Source organism: Rhinatrema bivittatum, chromosome 12, assembly GCF_901001135.1.
Source record: "Rhinatrema bivittatum chromosome 12, aRhiBiv1.1, whole genome shotgun sequence".
NCBI classification, from domain to species: Eukaryota; Metazoa; Chordata; class Amphibia; order Gymnophiona; family Rhinatrematidae; genus Rhinatrema; species Rhinatrema bivittatum.
Genome location: NC_042626.1, coordinates 53,538,624 through 53,556,155, shown reverse-complemented (window position 1 = coordinate 53,556,155; position 17,532 = coordinate 53,538,624). Strand labels below are relative to the sequence as shown.

General features: G+C 42.8%; 1 long non-coding RNA gene across 2 annotated transcripts in view; it reads left to right on the top strand.

The window, feature by feature from the left end:
* The window catches only part of LOC115074586, a 68,868-nt gene extending 51,828 nt beyond the window's left edge, over window positions 1–17,040 (top strand). For both annotated transcript variants that reach the window (XR_003852285.1, XR_003852286.1), the window contains 4 exons: window positions 6,142–6,349; window positions 6,561–6,735; window positions 12,326–12,502; window positions 13,269–17,040. This is a non-coding gene — a long non-coding RNA (uncharacterized LOC115074586). The remainder of the gene's footprint in view (window positions 1–6,141; window positions 6,350–6,560; window positions 6,736–12,325; window positions 12,503–13,268) is intronic.
* The last annotated feature ends 492 nt before the right edge of the window (window positions 17,041–17,532 follow it).

Genomic DNA, 17,532 nt, shown 5'->3' with positions numbered 1-17,532 from the left:
CAGGGATCTGTACTTGGACCGGTGCTTTTCTATATATATATATATATATATATATGACTGGAAAGGAACACGACGAGTGAGGTTATCAAATTTGCGGATGATACAAAATTATTCAGAGTAGTTAAATCACAAGCGGACACTACAGGAGGACCTTGCAAGGCTGGAAGATTGGGCATCCAAATGGCAGACGAAATTTAATGTGAACAAGTGCAAGGTGTTGCATATAGGGAAAAATAACCCTTGCTGTAGTTACACGATGTTAGGTTCCATATTAGGAGCTACCACCCAGGAAAAAGATTTAGGCATCATAGTGCATAATACTTTAAAATCGTCGGCTCAGTGTGCTGCAGCAGACAAAAAAGCAAACAGAATGTTAGGAATTATTAGGAAGAGAATGGTTAATAAAATGGAAAATGTCATAATGCCTCTATATCGCTCCATGGTGAGACCGCACCTTGAATTCTGTGTACAATTCTGGTCGCCGCATCTCAAAAAAGATATTGTTGCGATGGAGAAGGTACAGAGAAGGGCAACCAAAATGATAAAGGGAATGGAACAGCTCCCCTATGAGGAAAAGCTGAAGAGGTTAGGGCTGTTCAGCTTGGAGAAGAGATGGCTGAGGGGGGATATGATTGAGATCTTTAAGATCATGAGAGGTCTTGAACGAGTAGATGTGACTCGGTTATTTACACTTTCGAATAATAGAAGGACTAGGGGGCATTCAATGAAGTTAGCAAGTAGTACATTTAAGACTAATCGTAGAAAATTATTTTTCACTCAATGCACAATAAAGCTCTGGAATTTGTTGCCAGAGGATGTGGTTAGTGCAGTTAGTGTAGCTGGGTTCAAAAAAGGTTTAGATAAATTCTTGGAGAAGTCCATTAACGGCTATTAATCAAGTTTACTTAGGGAATAGCCACTGCTATTAATTGCATCAGTAGCATGGGATCTTCTTAGTGTTTGGGTACTTGCCAGGTTCTTGTAGCCTGGTTTGGCCTCTGTTGGAAACAGGATGCTTGGCTTGATGGACCCTTGGTCTGACCCAGCATGGCAATTTCTTATGTTCTTATGTTTAATCATTTGAGAAGAAACACTACAACTTCACAGATTTCACATAGATTTTCACGGAAGGAGGTTAGCGGATAATGATTAGCAAAGTACCGTTCAGATATTATAGGGTGGTAGTGAAAATATATGGAAGCAACACCCTCTTTCCATAATAATTTTTTGATGGATTTTATATGTAAAAAAAATGTTTACTAAGTTGGGAGGTGACCTTGATTAATTTTTTGAACATCAGTAAAGTGATATTGATCGGAGGATTTGGTGATAGAGTAATAGTTTGATGATATATGTTGGAGGAGGAGCAGTCTAGTGGTTAGAGCAGTGGGCTATGACCCAGGAGACCTGGGTTCAAGTCCCGGTGTCACTCCTTGTGACCTTGGGCAAGACACCTTACCCTCCATTGCCTCAGGTACAAACTTAGGGGGTTATTTTCTAACCCTATCGCATGCATGCGATAGCTAGGTTGGGGTGCCGTCAGCACCAGAAGAGGAGGAGTCGGGGTGGCACCAGGGTGGATGTGGCAGAAACATCACTGGCAGAAAGAAGGTAAGAACCCTTATCTCTCCCAGTAGCGCACCCAATAGCAACACCTTTTACGATATTGGGAGCGAAAACCTCCAGCGATATCACCGCAGTGGTGAGATTGCTGCCGGCTTTCGCAGGCCCTCCCCCCACTTTGCTCGCCGCCCCCCATTACCACGAAATTCAGAGAGCTCTGTGTTGTTAGAAAATCTAGCCCTTAGATTGTAAGCCCTCTGGGGATAGGGAAATACCTACAGTACCTGAATGTAATCCACTTTGAAGCACTGAAAAAAGTGCAAAAAGCAGAATATAAATCTAAATAAATAAAAATAAATCACCTGTACTGTAGTTTGTGTATTTTGGTATATCTCATGTTTCCCCAACATTTTAACTAGAGATGGGTGAACAGTGGGGGTCTTTGTGTGGTACACTTTCTTCGGGCTGGTGCAAATGCCAATTTTTCTTGAAAAAGGACATTCAGTCTAGTTTTCTGGGGTAAAAATATCACAACATATATTATTTTTTCATGCACTGCTGTGTTTCCAGCAAGAAAACCCTGTAAAACGACACTTGGAACCCATATGGCATTAGGCCTATTAGAAAGTGTGTTGGATGTGTGATTGGCAATCAGAAAACAATGATTAAACTCAATTACAGTTATAATATTGTAAATCTCCCCCACTGAAACAGTACTAACTGCCAGCATGTAAATAGTACAACTCTAACTATAAAATATTATACCAGGCCCTATAACACTAATACATCTCCCATTAGGGAAACAAAACAAACTAAGCTGCTATAGATCTCTATATCAAAACAGCTCGTACCTACAGAAATTACACACAAACATCACCTCTGTCACACATGCAGAATTATGGACAGGCCCCCAGCAAACACAGAATAAACTGACCATATAGTTTAAAGAAAAATGTGCAAACAAAAACTGAACTGGAAACCGCAAGAAGCCAGATTTGTATGCAGAGCAACAACTGAAAAGCAGAAACATCAGCATGCCTCATAAAATAATAGTAAAAATCATAAAATATAATAGCAATCATAATAGTAAAACCTTACTGATAAAAAGGAAATACTGGCTGCATGGTCTATAAAAGGGCTACAGGAAGTGTAGGTGCCTTTAACCAGGCCCTAGGATACAGCATTGCTGCAGGAAGCTACGCCTGGAGTTAAGGGGCATTACAGCACCATGTAGACAAGCTCACTTTGTGGCTCGGTAAACCTTGTTGGCTGGATTGTAAGGGACAAGGAGCTGCTAAGTTTATAAAAGGCTTAGATCTTTCCAAGTAAAATAGTAATGCTCTTCTACAATCCAAGGGGGTTTGCTAGTATGGGATTTTGGAAAAAAATGAAGGAGGTATAATTGATGGATTTAAATAAAATTGAGACTGTGCCTATTTTACACATAAGAAAGATATGTGCCTTCGTCTTGCCTTCAGTATTTGTGTACTTGGGGAAATTATTCTGGAGAAGAGAGGGGAGAAAATGAAAATCTATTACTACTATGCTGAGAAAAAGTTAAATATACGTTATTTTAGTTTGTTCAGTATTATTTCTTCCTGTTTTTTGAATTTGTTTAATAAAGAATGTTTTACTTTAACTAAAACTAAAGAACAACCTTTGCTAAAACGTTTGGGTGAGTTCTCAATAGTGTGATTTTTTAAAATCTGTATATATAGCTCATGAATTACTAAAGCCTGACGCTCACACTCTGCATGCAGAGGTTTCTGCTATTAGAAATAATAATTTCCAAGAAATAATTTGGGCTCTGCCAATGCCTAAGGTTCGAAAGGTTAAGCAGGGCACCAGCTCTGAGGGTGCTTGAGCAGCCCCAATATTGTCTCCTGCCTTCCTGTAGATTGGAAGCTGAGAACTCCATGCCGCATGGTTGTGGGAGGAAGGCAGTATGGAAGCGAGTCTGTCTCCTTGCTATTACTCCCTCCTCCCCCTGCTGCCTATTGGCTGGCTGTGGAACATCTAACCAATGGCCATCGCTGGAGGGCAGGCATTGCACTCCTGTCTCTCAGCTGCTGTTCCCTCCTTCCCCTGCAGCCTATTGGCTGACTGTGGAATGTCTGCCCAATGAGGGACCAGAGAGCAGCAGCAGTGTAAGCTGGATCGACTTCTTGAGGTGCAGTGGAGATGGGGGTGCAGCAGAGATGGGGGTACAGCTGATAGAGAGGCTAGACAGGGAAAGAGCATCAGTAAGGAGGGTGAGAGAAGGATTGAGAGAAGGGACATGGGCAGTGAGAAGGGAAGTAGCTGAGAGAAGGGAAAATAGGATACAATCTGGGAGGGAGGAAATGGGCTGTGATAAGCAGAGGAGCAGGGGTGAGGGTTAGGAGAAGGGAACTTAAAAGGAAGAGAGGAGTGAAGAGGACTGGGAAAGGAACTGTGTGTGTTTGTGTGATAGGGAGGTGAGGGGGTGGACTGATAGGGGAGGTCAAGATAAGGGTTGTGAGAAGAGGGGATCATAGTGGAGCGAAGAGATTAGGTGAGAGATGGAAGTGGCAGGAGGGGGTATGAGAAGATAACCTACTGTAGAGAGACAGCCAGTGGACAGAAAAAATTATGCACATGGAAGAAAAATAACAAATGATAAATGAGGAAGAAGAGAAAATAAGAAAAAGGAAGGAGCAAAGCAGAGAGGAAGAGATGTCAGGAGCCAGCAGAGACATAGGATGGATTCAAACTACAGACACAGAGGTTGGAAAATTGTTTATTTGAAGTTTGGGGAATATTTCTGTGCTAGCTGGGCAGAGTCAAGGGTGGGGGTAGGTGATATCTGCCCTTTGTTTCCTGCCCTGCAGTCACCAGGATAATTAAGGCATTTTACTGGAAGGACAGGGAAGCGGGAGGAGATTGTGGTGGCATGGGATAGCCTAAGCTCAGAAACTCTCTCTTAAATTTGGCACTCTACTACTGAGAGGGGCTGTGGTCAGGACTTGAAAGCAAGCACACACAGGCCATCTACCTCACTCACATGTGCTTTCTCTTTTTTTTTTTTTTTTTTTTTTGTGGCTCCTGGCCTGTGCGAAAAATTACTGTGTTGCCCCCCCCTATTGTTTTTTTTTTATAATACAGAATACCCCACCTCAATTAATCATGCAGACTCACTCTCACGAAATTCAGAATAAAGAGACGATAAACTATAATCTGAAATTGAACCAGAACTGCAACAAGCCAGACTTTGTATGCGATGCAGCAATGGAGAAACAGAAACATCACCAGTCCTCATAAATCATTCATCAAAGAATAAAATCAAGGAATATAAAGCAATCACTTGGAAATATTCTTTTTATAATGATTTAAGGAACAGAATAACATCCAATATTTAAAAAATTTCCCAAACAACAATAAATTATTTCAAAATGTCAGGCACAGACATCCAATAAGCTAAACTAATAAGGATGGAAAATTCACTGCTCTCCATACCTGAAAACATTTTATTTCCAGTCATCCTGAGTAAGATTAGTGGATTAGTGGGGCAGCACAAATTTTATTCCACACACACACCCCCCCGCTAGACAGGTTCCCATACACAAACACACACTCACATACCACCGGGAGCAATTCTGCTGCTCTTCCTCGTGTGCCGGCCCGTGCGCTAATTAAACGACGTGAGCCTAGCACTTCCTCTATGCTGATCTCATGCATCACGAGATCAGCATAGAAAATGTGTTAGCTGCATCTATTTTGGAAAGCAAATGCAAGCACTGAGAAGGAGTAGGAGAACAGGCTTCTTCTTTCTTTCTTTGGCCGCTGGTGAGATGGGGTCCACCAGCAGCCTCATGGGCCGATTCCTCTTCCGAGCCGCCGGTCTGATGTGGTCCATAGGTGGCCTCACAGGACGATTCCTCTTCCAGGCCGCTGGTGAGATAGAGTCCATCGAGGCCTCGTGGTCCTCTCCCTGTTCCTGACGCCGCCCCACCCGGTGTGCAAACCATGCAATTGCACGGTTTGCACACCTAGTGACGCCGGGCCTGCATCTATCTTCTTCGGCCATTGGTGGGGGCCTTCTTTTCTTTTTCGGCCACTGTCAGGTTTGGCCTGTGCCAGCAGCATGTGAGTCCTCCTCTCTTCTTCTGCCATTGGTGGCACGTTGGACCTCCTTCTTTTTCAGCCAAAGGGTGAGGTAGCTGCCGGGCATTTTGAGGAGCACCTTTTGGTGTCTCCAAAATTTGCCTCTAAAGGTGGCCGCCTCACCCTACCTCATTATAGAACTGATGGAGGGTCCATTATTTTAGATTGATTAGAATATTCTTGCACCAGGCTTGAGTCCTTGACAGAGGTAATTATAGAGAAAGTTATTTATGAAGCAGCATTAAGAGATGGCCCTGTCCTAAACCAAACAGTAAGTGGATTACAGCCATTTGATTTGGTCAGTTGGCAATCCAAAATCCTTAGATTTATCTGAAATTTACATATACATAAATAATTCAGTAAAATTGTCTCTTTAACATTTTAGCAAATAGAACCATGTCTTAAGCCATCTTGAAAAACACTTTAACGTCTTTCTCTCTTATTTCTTGCTCTTAGGTATGGCAATGGCTAAGATTTTCGATCATATTAGGTCCATCTGCAAGGTGATTGCTGCTGAAGGCTCTGGCCCTGGAGAAAGCCAAAAGATAGAGCATCAGACCCAAATGGATCCACATAGACACCTCCCCTTTTGCTGTCTGCTTAAGAACCTGATGATCTTCTTCATACTGGGGTTACGTCTCAACTCCCAGCTCAGCTGCACTACGTATGACCGTATTCGAATCCGCTCTATACCCTCTGTAACTTCTCACAATAACATGCTTTGAACTCCCTGGCTGGAAAAGTGGGATATAAATAGATGATGGTGGGGCGACAGCTACTATAAGCTATAGGTGGATGGGAAGATGAATGGAGGGACAGATGGACAGACAAATACCGAAACCATAATGAAGTATTCTCTGTTTATTTCTTTGCAGGATCCTAAGATAATTTCAAAAGCCACAGCTGTGTGGTGATCATGACCCCAAATGACATTTTTAGACATTTTTTTTGCTTATGTGATGGATTACAATTAATATATGCTCAGCTCTATCAGCAGCTTATAAAGGCCAAGCCTATCAGAAATGGAAGAGGAGATTGCCAGGATCCAAAGTAAGTTCACATGGCAGAAAGAGGGGAGGAGAGAGAAAAAAAGAAGGAATAGACAAAGAAGCCAATATTAAAAAAAAGCCAAAATGCCTAAATTTGGGTTCCTAGCTTCAACACATAAAGCTTAGACTCCTAAATTAGGCTTCTACTTATTCTCCTACATTTAGGCACCCAGTGTTAAGCACTAACTATGGTAAGTTCACCATAAGCTATAAGAGTGTGACTTAATCCTGACCTTGTAAAGTACCTTGGGTTAAATTTATCTGAATCTAAACAATTCGTTCTTAGGCCATTTCAGGTCTCATCTTCAGCTTTGAGTCTTACAATGCTTAAACCAATGGACAGGCTCCTTTCAATGTGTTATTACCAAATTTTGTATTAATCCCCACAGCCACCAAGGTTATTGAAGATTAAAAATAAATAAATAAATAAATAAAAGCAGGAAACTAAGAGAACAGAAGGTAAAGGAATTTGCCCAAGGTCACAGTTTGTGGTGGGACTTGAATTTGGTTCTCCTCCTGACTTAGAGCTCCCTTACTCTAGCCATAAGTACTATATCTTAAGCCATCTTGAAAAACTGTTTGACATTCTTCTCTTTTATTTCTTGCTCTTATATATGGCAGTGGCTAAGGTTTTTGGTTGGGTCTGTATACAAGTTAAGTTACATCTGCAGCACCATCTCCCTCTTCTGCTTTGCCGTGAGGTTCTACCTGTTGCTGAAGGTTCAGGGCGTGGTCCTCCTCTAGACACTGGAGAAAGGCAGGAGAGGCCTAAGTGGATCCACATAGTCACCACCCCTTTTGCCGCCTGCTCAAAAACTTGAGGATCTTCTTCAAACTGGGGCAAGCTTTCAACTCCCAGCTGTACCCAGGGAGCTGCAAAGGTGTTATGCAAGTGGATCCTTGGACCAATGGGGAGTTGACGCTACCTGTGGAGAGGACCCCACAGGTCCCCACCGTCGGTAGGTGAAGAGCAGAGGCCTAGCTGGAGCTTCACCACTACCAGCCCATATTCCCCTTAGGTTGAGCCCTTGGGTGCCAGTACCAGCTGGACTTAGGTGGGGCCTCTGCAATGATGGAAGGTCTGTTGTAGAAATGAAGCTAGTGCTCAGGTTGAGGTCTGGAGTAATGGGGTAGCTGAAGTCAAGGATCAAGCAACGGTGGTGGCAGGCAGCATACCTTGTGGTCCAGGTACAGGCTGTGGTCGAGGTAGGTGTAGCTCGTGGTTCAGGTATAGGCAGTGGTCGTGGCAGGTGGCATAGCTCGTGGTCTAGGTGCAGGCAATGGTCGAGGCAGGTGGTTTAGCTTGTGGTCCAGGAACAGGCAATGTTCGTGGCAGGCGGCAAGAAACGGTCAAGGTCCAGTCTGAAGTCAAGCCAAGATCAGTCCGAAGAATGGAGAAGGAAGACAAGGAAAATAGGAAGCAGGAAGGCAGGAAGCAGGAACGAAGGAACTCAGGAATGGCAATCCACTACTCTGAACGAGGAGACCTATTGCCAAGGCACTGGAGAGGTGTCCAGGAAGTCGTTTCATACTGCAGAGCCGATGATGTTATCAAGGAGGGCCGCGTAGCATTTCCCGCCATGGGCCCTTTAAATCTAGAGGAGAGGCACACGCCGAGTCCAATGCAGGAGCGGAGTCGGCTGCGTCCTGCTGTCGCAGAGAGGGAACGTGGTGGTCCTGGCGGCATTCAGAGCCACAGTGAGACGGCGGTGTCAGTGGCACCCTGGCGGCGGCTCCCCGCCACTACGAGGGAGCCCAGAGCAGTCTTCGCCACGGTGTTGCGGCGTCGGGTGAGTGAGGCCAGTTGAGGAACGCCGCAGCCGGTAAGCCTAACAAAAGGGAAGTAGGGGTGGCAACTCCCCTCCATCTGTGCTGCTTCCTCTCCTCCCTGCTGGTCCTGCAGCTGTTTGACTTCTTTAATTCTCCCAGTAATTTGAGCTTTCATTCTGTGCCCTGTGTTTCTGCAACAAGGACAGCTGTTGCACTGGTTGCTGTTACCATCATCCCCTGTGTCATCCTGTCTCATGGTGTAGGTCTGCAGGACAGGAAGCACGTGTAATGTTGTAGGTCAGGAGGACATGAAGTGTATCTAATCACTGCATACCACAGCATGTTATAAAAGGTACCATCAGGTGTGTGGGGCTATATGCTAAGATGACACATTACACCCGGAGCTGCTGGAAATAAATCTGATGTGCTAATCAGAATATCTGGAAAATGGTTCTCATGGATTTTTGGTTGGACATTAAGTAATGCTGAATTTTAAAGGCACTGCAACATTGCCAATAGCCAAGAAGCCCCTTGCCTGCATGGGCTTTGCTGCCATTACCCTTAGTGCCCTCCGAAGTATCTCCACACCTGCCCCTTACCCCCTTGTCCCTATTCCCAACTTCTGCCTCTCCCTTCCGTCTTTCCCCAGCCTCCCGTGCTATCTGGTGCAGCAATGGCACTGGAATTTCGAAAAATAAAGACAAACTTGTGAATTGGTGGTCATTGGTGCTGGCCCTTTAAATGTACCAGGAGGTGCCATCCTCAAGTTTTCAGATTGCTTGTAGTGCCAGCACAGCTTCAAGGAAGCAGTCGGAAGCCTCGTGATAGGGTATGGCTGCTCCTTCTGCTGGGCCCTGCACAGGCGACTGGAAGAATGGACGCGCACCAGAGAAGGAAGAGTGGACCGATGCTTCCACACATTACTATTACTCCTACTACTCTCCAGCTTCACCTCGCCAGTTTTCTATATTTATATTCAGCATGATATGTCTATCCAGTATATGTTGTGTATAGGGTGAGGGTGCACTTTTTCACTTGGCCATAGGTGCCAAATTGCCTGGCTCTGGCATAATGGTGTATTAGATTATTATTAATTAGTTTCATTTTGTTACTATGATTGGCGAGTATTATTTTGTATTAGTTGCTATTGATTTTATTGAGTAAGTTTTCTCTCTCTTGGGGGTGGTACAGTAAGGGGGGGATGAGGTCCTCTCCTACACCTGTTTCTTGATGTCATATGATGTAAGAATGGGGCTCACCTGCATCACCTTAAAACGTGCTGTCCCCAAGATTAATTTTTATTTAACCACATGGTGGTGAGATAAGAGGTAGCGAGGTCCTTGACTGAACTCCTAAACGTCTTTAAGAAGGCTGAAAAGGTAATTGGGGGTTTTGTCCTGACGTGGTACATATGGAACTTGAGTGCTTGGTCATTTCACAGTTCTTGCTTGTGTGGCTTTGCTCTTCTTAATCAGCTGAAAATTATTGGTGACTTTGTGCTTAGATCTCTGTTAAAATTATTTCTGAATTGACACTATAAATGCAAACAAACCCTTTACAGCGTTGACAAAGGCAGAGAACTAGGAAATGATCAAAGTGGTACAATTTATGAGGAGGGACTTGTCTGAGTGGGGGATCTCCTACATGAAGGCCTATCTTACTGTATGGCGGTGATGGGGTTAATTTAATGCCATATCCTGGGTTGTGCTTGCCTATATTGCAATAGTACTATTTAATATGGAGCTGGTCTTATGCTTACTAAGCCTTGGTAGTAGATAGGGCTGGCTCCACTGAGAATGGGAGGAGGCTGCTTAGGAAAAGTTTTACTGCCTTATCGCATAAGACGTTCATAATTGGCATTAATGCACGCTCACTATTTCTAAGACACTTGAACAGTACCATTCTGGAGGATATTCTTGTACTGAATGCCAGACATTTCTTTTGGTAGCCATCAAATATTGAATGCAAACCCATCTCGTGATTTCTGCACACTCACTTTGCCTGGGCCACTGACTGGTATTAGGCTTCCAGATTTAAGATGTCTTGTGCCATTTTACTTACTGTCCGTTGTCTTTATTCCCCCTGAAATTGCACTCGACAAGTTTAGAGCCCGGCTTATCTCTTGTTGCTGCTTGGTTGTTTGTTTTGGCGTATATCAATATGTAGAGACAAATTGCTTGGCTCTGGCATAATGTTGTATTAGTTTATTATTAGTTTAATTTTGTTACTATGATTGGTGAGTATTATTTTGTATTAGTTGCTATTGATTTTATCAAGTATGTTTTCTGTCTCATGGGGGTGGTACAGTAAAAAGAAAAAATAGGGTTCATGTGCATCACCTTAAAACCAGCTGTCTGCAAGACTAATTTTTATTTAACCACATGGTAGTGCAATGGGTGCCTCAGATGGTAGCGAGGTCCTTGTCCTGCACCCTATAAACTTCTTTAAGGAGGCTGAAAAGGTAATTGGAGGTTTTGTCCTGACGTGGTACATATGGAACATGAGTGCTTCCCATTTCACAGTTCTTGCTTGTGTGGCTTTGCTCTTAACCAGCTAAAAATTAGTGGTGATTTTGTCTTTGTTAAAATTATAATTGAATTGACACCATAAATGCAAACTTATTACAGAGTTGACAAATTTAGAGAGCGAGTATAAATACCAATATTCTGCATTTTTCATAGAGGTTTTGATTTTGCTTTCTTCCTGAGGAACTTTTCTACCTTTCTCATGCCATTGCACCACCTCCCATGCTCTATGACCTCTCCCTCCATCCCTGTCCTACAGCTGATGGGAGACTCACACACATAGAGATTGATCGGTCTTATGGGCTCAGTATTGTGTTACAGGGGTTCAGTGCATGAAATTACCTCAGCTCACGGCCACTGGTACACATACATGATCTGCCGCCTATCTCCCAGTGAGGCTGCCCGTGACATCACAAGGAGCAGAATACGGAGCACGGAACTGCTGGAAGCCATGACCTTTGCTCTATGACACCGCGCTGATCTCATCACAGCTACTTCTGGGACAAAGCACCCAGCCTTGGGCTCTCACTTCCTCCTGCCCGGCTTGAGGGAAGTCGATGTTCCAAGCCATCTAACTGCATTAAAGCAGATTAGCACACCTAGATTGCCCTGCCTGTAATTTACCCTCCTCAGTATAGTGAAAAGCAATCTCAGCGTGCATCCTTATAGCCAGAGTGCACCGAGGCGCTCCTGGGGAATGTGTTTCTGTGTGTGTGTGCATTCATGACAAGATTACAAATGCACTATTTACACCTCTCGGCTCCCTGCACAAAATAGCAGTGCAAGGCAGCAGGGCACTTTTAGGGAAGGTTCTCCCAGGGTGTGTAACCAAACCATCTGAGAGATTAAACCAAAAACGAACTCTCAGATGCTCATTGTATTCACCCCGCTTTGAACAATCTTGCTGGAACCCCTCAATTAATCTGCTGTGCCTGTAAATTCTTAATTATTTATTCTCTCCCATTTATTTAAAGACTAATAGTGCGCCCAATACATGAACACCACAATCCTGCCTGCTTCCCTGCTGACCAGTACTGACTTTCCTTGATCCCAGCTGAACTTTAATCTCCTGCACTATGTATGACTGTATTCAAATCCTCTGTAACCTCTAATCATAGTTTTATTTTATTTGAATTGCCCAGCTGGAAAAGCATCATTAAATACTGTAGATGACGATGATGATGATGGGGAGACAGATACTATAAGCTATAGGTGGAGGGCGAGATGAATGGAGGCGCAGATGAACAGACAAATGCTATAATTTTAATGATGTATCCTCTGTTTATTTCTTTGCAGATAAATCTCAGTAAATCCTTAAAGCCAAAGCTCTGTCTACACCATACTATATTTTGAAACATATTTTTAGCCATATACTCTGGGTTCCAGCTTATAACTGGTGAGATCTACTATCACATAATGAAGGCCAAGCGTTCCTATTATCAAAAATGGAAGAGGCGCTTGGCAGAATCCAAGGTAAGATCACATGCCAGAAAGAGGGGAGGAGAGAGAAAAAGAAGGAACAGACAATGAAGCCAATATTAAAAGAAAAGTCGGATGTCTAAATTTGGATGCCAAGCTTCAGCACATATAACATAGACGCCTAAATTTGGCTGCTACTTATTCCCCTACATTTAGCAAGATAAGTGCTAAATATAACGGGGTTTGCCATTTAGACAGCTATTAGCTCTAAATGGCTTTTGAATATGGACCTCACAATGTTTAGAAGTTATTGGTAGGCCACCATTTGAAAAATATATTGAATCAATCCCTGAAGCAGCTGATGGGCGAAACGCCAGCCGCGTCAGATCCGATTCAGCAGAGGCTCTTCAAGATAAGTCACGAATCTTTACATGGAATTAGTGAACACATGAAGCACTTTTAACAATATTTAAGTAAATGTGGTGTGAGCTGTATACAAGGAGCTTTTTCTGACCAGTGATACGAACCTGAGACTCCTTGCATCATTGTACTTTTCACAGGTCTTTGAAGTCTTTTTTCTTCTCTTTTGTATGAAGATACAGACAATAAAAATTAAAAAAACATATATAAACTGAATTTTTTGCACCATTCAGCTTGGAGAATTTTGATCAAGCAATTGTGTTAACAATGAAACAAAGACATTTCTGTTTGGTGAACATACATTCAGAACAATGTGAGGTATTAAAAAAATATATGCTTGTTCTCAGAAGGCATGTGTCATTAAAGCATAATTCAAATGATACTCTTCTATTTTCCACAGAAAATCACCAGTACATACAAGCAACAAAGACTGAAGCATCTGCAAGCAGATGGCCAAATAAAGTTCGTACGTGTTCAGCAGAAAGGTGGAGAGAGATGCTGTTGCTGTGGTCGTATTATTCAAGAACAAGAGATTGCGACAATGATCTTAAAAACAACTATTGGCTGTCATCACAGCCATGCCATTAGTCAAGACCTAAAAGATACTGAAGTCGACTCCTTCAAACCTACCGCACTTTACAGCAAGAGAAGTGGTAAAATCATACTCCAGTGTTGATCAAACAGTTCAGTAAAGCTTTACAAGAGAAAACATCAAGAGAGAGAGATCCCACAGCATTTGAGCTAAAGCTGAAACCATGAATGCAAAAATTATCTGTCACCAATCTACAGTCTTCATCTAAAATTCACCAACAGGGATTGCAACCAATCAAAAGCTCTCTGATGCAGATTACACATCAGATGATATGGAGTGAATTTAGAGGGTCTGACAAGAAAGATAGCAGAAGATATAACAAAGAAAAGCTTGCATTTGATCCAAAACAAGAAGAAATTAGATCTGAGAATGTAGATGGTGGAATAAGCAACGAATAAAAGGCTCCTTCCAGCTATAACCACAAGAAAGGTGATCCACAGATAGGATAGGGCCTTGCACCATCAAGAAGATTTAAAAAACTGAATTCTTTGTTTTATCAGTCAGTCACAGAGTACTGAAACATTGTGCATCTAACCTTAAACCATTCCAAGAACCTGATACCGTTCCATCTGAGGTGTCAGAAAGATATGGAAACAATTCTGGAGGAACCTGAGAAAGCCGATGTTACCTCAGAGAAGGGAGACGTTAATTCTCCCCACACACTTATTCATATACCAGGTCAGAATGAAAATGTATGTAACAGCAATAAACCTTATATGAGTGACACAAACAGGAAGAGTAAAAGTTCCCTTCAATATCATTGAAACAGGACAATGAAAAGTTAGCAAATTGGAAAGCAGCAAAGAAGAGATATTTCACAGCTGGTGAGAGTTTGTAATGATAAAACGTATCTTTCAAGGGATAAGAAACAAGGCAGGCAACAAACCATCAGCCATCCAAACCTTTTCCAGCAAGCAGGTGAACAGGGATTTATATCATTGAAAAGCCCTTTAAATGAAACTGCAAAAACACAGGCAGAAATAGATGCATCTTCTGCCTCTAAAGCTGATAGAAGATACAACCAAGAAAGAATGAATGAAGCACCAGCAGGCAGATGAGCAGATTCAGTTTATAATTGCTGACCTGAAAGGGAATGTGAGATATGATAACAGAAACAGCAACAGTCAAGAAAATGGTAATGGGATTTATGCTCCTAAATATATTGGGACAATAAGCAAGAAAACAACTGGTGGCTGTGATCAGAGCAATGCCAGTCATCAAGACCTAAAAGATAATGAGGTCTCCTTCTTAAAGCTTACTTTACATGAAGAGAAGTGGGAAAAGTCGTATTCCAGTGTTCATCAAAAGGCACCGTAAAGCTTTAGAACAGAAACCACCAAGAGAGAGAGAGAGGTTCCACAGCATTTCAGGACTGTAATGAGAAGACATCTATTCTAGCAGGAAAAAGGAAGCCATGTATGCCAGAATCATCTGTCACCAATCTAGACTTCACCTGAAGCCCGTCAGCAGGGATTAGAACCAATCAAAAGCTCTCTGATGCAGATTACCAATCAAGTTAGTACAGAGGGAGTCTAGAGATTCAGACAAGAAAAACAGCAGATGTACCAAGGAAGAACTTGTATTTGGACCAAAACATGAAATTAGATTTGAGAAGACAGATGATGAGAAAAGTAAAGAAAAAAGGCTTCTTTCATCTGTAACTTCAAGCCAGGTGATGCTATCTTTCAGAAAGTCATTAAAAGAGCCTATGGAAAAGAGGAAGTATTGTGGAGAGGGCCTTGTATCATCAAGACGATTTTCAACAATGAAACCTGTGCTTTATCACTCAAGCTGAGGGAGCTGATAAAGAAATATCTACTCTCTAACCTAAAACCATTCCAATGACCTGATACCGTTTCATCTGAGGTGTTGCAGAAAGATACTGAAAAACTGAAGACTGGAGAATTATGGAGAAACAGGAGAAAGCCGATGTTACCTCAGAGAAGGGAGCAATTACTTCTTAGCACACACCTGCTTTTATAGAGGGATCAGAAAGCTGAACTAAGAAAGGAAGAAAAACTAACTTCTGAAACTAAAAGTATTAACTGTGAGCTGGATAAGATATCATGGGTCAAAGCCAAACTGATATATTAAGGGACTCTCATATACCTGATGGGAACTACAGGACAGGAGAAAGGCATTCTGTAACTGCAGAAGATAAGGAACTATCAGGGATGATCAGAGACATGTCAGTAATCACCAAAAGGAGAGTGGGAGCCTGAGTCAAATACTTAGTGAGGAATCTTGTCAAGTAGAGATCGATGTCTCTGATCAGACAAATGATATCAGTCAGAACTCAGTTTCTGCTGCAAAATTTCACTGGGTACCAGAGCTGTTTCTGCATAATGAACACCGAGATATTTTAAATAATGGAAAATGGCTCGCTGACACCATCACAGATGCAGCCATAGTTTTATTGAGAGCACAATACCAAGTAGAAGGGCTCCAATCCACTGTACTATCACAGGTCTTCTGCACACCTATTGTTGGGCTGGAGTTCAAATACATTTTGACAGTAGCCGAATGCACTGGTTCACTTCCGGTACGGTTAGCGGGAGAGTGGAGGTGGCTGACAGCCTCCTCCCCACCAAACTGTCAAAGTCAGCAACGGATCAGCTCCTAAACACCTACACAAGCTGGAAGAGAAATGGCAAGCTGCAGGTTACACTCTTGCCTGTCGATTTGCAAAGAAATTCTTCAGACTGTGGCATATTTGCTATTGCAAATGCAGTTGAATTTTTATCTAGAAACCCAGTGTGCCAATTCAATCATAGACTAATGAGATGGCACCTTTTAAAATGCCTTGAGGATCGATTTTTCCTACCATTCCCCAGATCCTTAACAGAAAGGTGCAGCCCGTGGAGTACAACAAGGGAGTTAGTAATTTAATAAAATTTAATAAAACATTGTATGTCTATAGTACAGATGCCTAGAGCCTTTTATTTTCATCAAGTCTGAGCAATACAAGTGTAACCTCTGCTCCATTCAGGGTCACCTTCCCAGTTTTGGGGAGCACTGGGGCCACTCTCCCAAGGAGGGGAAAAATATCTATGGGGGCCAAGAGCTGGGGGCAGGATAACCTGCGGGGCCAATACTGGGCCAGGGACACTTCCAAGAAATAAACCAAAGTCCGCTCAGTAATTGTGCTTAACATGAAAATAGTTTACTGCTGTAACTTCAGAATAAACACAGTGAAATAGCACAAGAAGTAGTAATAGGAAATGAAAGAAATCACAGTTCCTAATCAAATCTTATCTTCTGTCAGCAAAAGTTACTTCTTTCTCTTTACGCATTATCTTCTTTGGCCTACCCTGGCCCTCTATTCCTTTCCATTATCAAAAGAAGTTACTCACAGTGTCCTGATCAGCTCTGATCAGAAATCCCTCTGTTCAGTACTTAGGAATCCTCCAAAGCTTGCAGCAACTTCCTGCTGGCAGTTTACTTCCTGGTCCAAGCAAGTTCCTAGCACAGTTAAGTGCAGGTTTCTTCCAATCTTCAAAACATTACAAAGCCCTTCAGTCTTCCTGAGACTCTGGGTACGTGCCTGTGTGCACAAATGCTGCTTCTATTGCGCAAGTCGGGATTTTTAAAGTAATTTGTGCCAACACCATTGCCCGTTTTACCAGTTCATTCCCAGTTCACTCAGTTAAGGGACAGGACTTCCAAACCCCTCTGTTTTAATAGCCTTCCTTCCCCCCTGCTAGGCCCGACCCTTAAAACCCCACTGATCTGCCTAGTTTTTTTTGCTTTACTTACACGTCACCCACAGCAGAAGTAAAGTTACGCCGCAGGGGATCCTGGGGCGAGCCACTGTGCCCAAGTATTTACCTGCTCTTCTCTTGGCCAGGCCCCACCCATGCCCCTTTTTGGAAACGTTTTATTTGTGTGCGAATCCAGGCGGCTTTTAAATTCTGCTCGGCGCACTCCGGCCCAACATATTCGCACCTTCCCTATTTGATGCACCCTCTGGGCTTTTTAAATTCCCCTATGTATAGGGCCCTAACAAATGAGAGTGAGACCATCTTAAAGATACGTTCGCTTTATGAAAGGCAATCAGAGAGTGTGTGAATGT